This window comes from Arachis duranensis, chromosome 9 (assembly GCF_000817695.3).
Source record: "Arachis duranensis cultivar V14167 chromosome 9, aradu.V14167.gnm2.J7QH, whole genome shotgun sequence".
NCBI classification, from domain to species: Eukaryota; Viridiplantae; Streptophyta; class Magnoliopsida; order Fabales; family Fabaceae; genus Arachis; species Arachis duranensis.
This window is the reverse complement of record NC_029780.3, coordinates 43,333,363-43,338,730: the sequence shown is the minus strand read 5'-3', so window position 1 is coordinate 43,338,730 and position 5,368 is coordinate 43,333,363.

Genomic DNA, 5,368 nt, shown 5'->3' with positions numbered 1-5,368 from the left:
AGAATGATGATGAGTGTCACGGATCATCACATTCATCAAGTTGAGGAACAAGTGATATCTTAGAATGGAAGCAAGCGTGATTGAATGAAAAAACAGTAGTAATTGCATTAATCCATCAAGACACAGCAGAGCTCCTCACCCCCAACCATGGGGTTTAGAGATTCATGCCGTAGAAGATACAATAAGAAACATGTAATGTCATGAGGTAGAGATACAATGTCAAAAGGTCCTATTAATAGTGAACTAGTAACCTAGGGTATACAGAAATGAGTAAATGACGTAAAAATCCACTTCGGGGGTCCACTTGGTGTGTGCTTGGGCTGAGCATTGAAGCTTTCATGTGTAGAGACTTTTTCTGGAGTTAAACGCCAGCTTTTGTGCCAGTTTGGGCGTTTAACTCCAATTTTTGTGCCAGTTCCGGCGTTAAACGCCGGGAATTCTGAAGCTGATTTGCAACACCGGTTTGGGCCATCAAATCTCGGGCAAAGTATGGACTATTAAATATTGCTAGAAAGCCCAGGATGTCTACTTACTAACGCAGTTAAGAGCGAGCCAATTGGGGTTTTGTAGCTCCAGAAAATCCACTTCGAGTGCAGGAAGGTCAGAATCCAACAGCATCTGCAGTCCTTTTTCAGCCTCTGAATCAGATTTTTGCTCAGGACCCTCAATTTCAGCTAGAAATTACCTGAAATCATAGAAAAACACACAAACTCATAGTAAATCCCAGAAAAGTGAATTTTAAATAAAAACTAAGAAAAACATACTAAAAACTAACCAAAACATACTAAAAATAGTGCCAAAAAGCGTATAAATTATCCGCTCATCACAGTCCTTGTTCATCTTTATGGTTTGTCCACCTTTCAATGGACTCTTTTTGGCTAGTAGCTCCTTTATATACTTGATGTAGAAAGGCATTTGCTGGAGGGCTCTAATGAATGGTATATTTACATCAAGAGATGCAAACATATCAAGGAACCTTGAGTACATTCTCCTTGCTACACCACCTTTAAGCCTATGGGGAAAAGGTGCATATGGGTTCAACACATCCTTCTTCCTTAGCTCTTCCTTGGATGTAGGTTAAGTTGTATAACTTCCTTCCTCCTGGCTTTCTTTGTGATTGTTTTGAAGGTGTTCTACTCCATTCATACTCTCTCCATCACTTGTGGTTATCATTTTACATTCTTCACATCTTACATTCCTTGTTTCTCCTCTTGGATTCTTCTCTCTGTCACTGGGGAATCCATCAGTGGACTTGGGAAGTTGTTGAGATAGGTACCCTACTTGGGACTCCAACCTCTTGATGTTCTCTCCTTGGTTTTTGATGTTGGCTCGTACCTCTTCCTTAAACACCTTGTTGTCTTGAACTTCTCTGCATAAGCTTTCAAGTAGAGCTTCAATCTTTGAGAGTCTATCATCTGTCAATGATGGTGGGTTGATATTAGGGGGTTGTGAAGATTGGTTGGATGGGTGTTGGTAATGTCTCTGTGAGGTGTTTTGATGAGTTGCATGGTTGTTGGAGTTGAGGTTGTGATGTCTCTGATGTTGCCCTTGATCTTGTTGATTTCCCCATCCAAAGTTGGGGTGATTTCTCCATCCAGAGTTGTAAGTTTTGGAGTACGGATCAAGGCTTTGTCTAGGTGAGTTTCCAACATAGTTGGCTTGCTCCCAGTCACCTTCTTCTCCTATGTTTGCTCCTTCTTGAGCTGGTGACGAAGTGATGGCTGCTGCAATTTGGTTCTTCTCCACCTTCTTGGTAAGATCTACTAGCTGCTTGGTGATCATCTTGTTTTGAGCTAGCAAGGCATCCATGTGGTTCAGCTCCATGACTCCTCTGGTGTTACTTCTTTCGGATGCATAGAAGTAGTCATTTTCAGCAACTGTTTCAATGACATCTATGGCTTCTTCAATGGTTTTCTTCTTGTTTAGAGAGCCTCCTGATGAATGATCCACAGCCTTCTTTGACTCATATGAAAGACCTTCATAGAAGATGTGAAGTTGGACCCTGATGAGCGGATAATTTATACGCTTTTTGGCATTATTTTTAGGTAGTTTTTAGTAAGTTCAAGCTACTTTTAGGGATATTTTCGTTAGTTTTTATGTTAAATTCACATTTCTGGACTTTACTATGAGTTTGTGTGTTTTTCTGTGATTTCAGGTAATTTCTGGCTGAAATTAAGGACTTGAGCAAAACTCTGAAAAAGGCTGACAAAAGAACTGGTGATGCTGTTGGAATCTGACCTCCCTGCACTCGAAATGGATTTTTTAGAGCTGCAGAACTCCAAATGGCGCGCTCTCAACGGCGTTGGAAAGTATACATCCAGAGCTTTCCAGCAATATATAATAGTCCATACTTTATTTGGAAATTGACGACGTAACTTGGCGTTGAACACCAAGTACATGCTGCTGTCTGGAGTTAAACGCCAGAAACACGTCATGATCCGGAGTTGAACGCCCAAAACACGCTATAACTTGGAGTTCAACTCCAATAAATGCCTCAGCTCATGGATAGATCAAGCTCAGCCCAAACATACACCAAGTGGGCCCCGGAAGTGGATTTATGCATCAAATACTTACTCATGTAAATCCTAGTAGCTAGTTTATTATAAATAGGACTTTTTACTAGTGTATTAGACATCTCTGGACGCCTAGTCCTTAGACCTTCATGAGGGCTGGCCACTGACCATTCAGTCTTTTGATCACCTTTTTGGGGGGCTAGCCATAGATTAAGGGTGTGGAGCTCTGCTGTACCTCAAGTTTCAATACAATTATTATTACTTTTTATTCAATTCTCTTTTATTCTTATTCCAAGATATACGTTGCACAACACTTTGATGAATGTGATGATCCGTGACACTCATCATCATTCTCACCTATGAATGTGTGTGACTGACAACCACTTCCGTTCTACTCTAGGCCGGGCGCATATCTCTTAGATTCCCCAATAGAATCTTCGTGGTATAAGCTAGATAGATGGTGGCATTCATGGGGATCCGGAAAGTCTAACTCTGTCTGTGGTATTCCGAGTAGGATTCCGGTATTGAATGACTGTGACGAGCTTCAAACTCCTAAAGGCTGGGCGTGATGACAAACGCAAAAGAATCAATGGATTCTACTCCAACCTGATTGAGAACCGACAGATGATTAGCCATGCTGTGACAGAGCATTTGGACCATTTTCACTGATAGGATGGGATGTAGCTATCAACAAGGGTGATGCCTCCAGACGATTAGCCGTGCAGTGACAGCGGATAGGACCATTTTCCCGAGAGGATTAAAAGTAGCCATTGATGATGGTGATGCCCTACATACAGCTTGCCATGGAAAGGAGTAGGAAGGATTGGATGAATGTAATAAAAAAGTAGAGATTCGAGAGGAGTCCAGCATCTCCATACGCCTATCTGAAATTCCCACTATTGATTTACATAAGTATTTCTATCCCTTTTTATTTTCTATTTATTATTAATTTTTGAAACCCATAACCCTTTAATCTGCCTAACTGAGATTTACAAGGTGACCATAGCTTGCTCATACCAACAATCTCTGTGGGATCGACCCTTACTCACGTAAGGTATTACTTGGATGACCCAGTACACTTGCTGGTTAAGTTGAACGGAGTTGTGAGCTTCTCTAACAGTGCCTGGAACTCTTGTATCACAATTTCGTCCACCAGACCCACTCATTAAACATCTCTGGTGGACATCTCCTTGTTAGATCCTTGAACCTTTCCCAAACTTCATAAAGTGTCTCCACATCTTGCTGTCTGAACGTCTGCACTTCAGTTCTCAGCTTATTGATCCTTTGAGGGGGTAAAACCTTGCCAAAAACTTGTTCACTACCTCTTCCCAATTAGTCAAGCTCTACTTTGGAAAGGATTCAAGCCACTTGGATGCCTTGTCCCTGAGTGAAAAGGAGAACAAGAGCAACCTATAGACATCGGGGTGGACTCCATTGGACTTCACCGTGTCACAAATCCTCAAGAAGGTGGCCAAGTCTTGGTTAGGGTCTTCTTGAGAACCTCCTCCAAATGAGCAATTATTTTGCACCAAAGTGATGAGCTGGGGTTTTAGCTCGAAATTGTTGCCCAGCACGGTTAGCATGGCCTTGATTATGAGCCTCCTCTTCATGGTTGTTCTCCAAATTCTCTTTCATGTTGGGTTCAAAATACTCTTCCTCTGCTTCCTCAGCACCAATAATCCTTTTTCCTCTTGTTTCCCTTCGTCGTCTCTAAAGGGTTCTTTCAGGTTTTGAATCAAAGGATGTTGAAGCTCCTTCTCTTCTCCCTGTCATACAATAGATTACACAGCAGGGGATAAAATGCTGAAACTAGTTTTGTTAGAGTAATTGTTAGTGTGAGTGATGCAAATTATCAAACAGTTAGTGGGTTAGTGAGCAGAATTATAATAAACAAAGAAATGAAGAACGAAACAAAACTAAGGGGGTGCAGGGGTGAGGAAGAAATCAAAACACTTAACAGAAATTGACTGAATAAACTAAACAAAAAGGAAAAATGCTCAATCTAGTGATCTTCAAACTTAATCATTGTTGATTCAAAATCAATCCCCGGCAACGGCGCTATAAACTTTATGCGTGAAAACTTGTCTCTCAACAAATTTCCCTTCGGCAAGTATACCGAATTATCGTGAAGTAAAACTCACAGTAGAGTGAGGTCGAATCCCACAGGGATTGATTGGTCAAGCAAGTTTAGTTAGAAGAAAGTGCTAGTTGAGCTGAGCAGAAATTGAATTTGGAATTTGCAGAAAATTAAATGACTGGAAAGTAAATAGCAGGAATTAAAGTGCAGAATCTTAAATGGGGAGTCGGGCTAATAAGCATGAAATTAAATGGCAGAAAGTAAAGAGAATAGGTAAGATAAGATATGGGGAAATCATTGGGTTCAGGACATGTTGCATTCTCCGGATCAAGTTCATTCTCATCTCTTCCTCAATCAATGCATTCATTGATCTCCTTGGCAATCTTAAGTGATTGAAACCCAATTCCTTGGCAATCCAATCTCTCTAAGCTTGAACAATTGCCCAATTCCTTGATTTAATTGCTCATGGGAAGAGATGAAGTGTGGTCACTGATTATACCACATGTATTCCCAAATAAAAGTGTTGGTAGGATTACATGTCACAATATCCATCCAAACCCTAATTTGGTCCAACATGAGAAAGCATTTCTAGCATGATCTCCTCATCCCTTTGCCAAGTCTCAAAGGAGATCCAATTATGGATAGTTTCTTTTCCAAGACAACTAACCAATTGAGTTAAGATTGAAAGCTTTCTAGTAAGATCAAGAGAAAAGAAAGAAGAAGAAGAATGAAAACTATAATTGATCCATCAAATTACAACAGAGCTCTCTAACCCAAT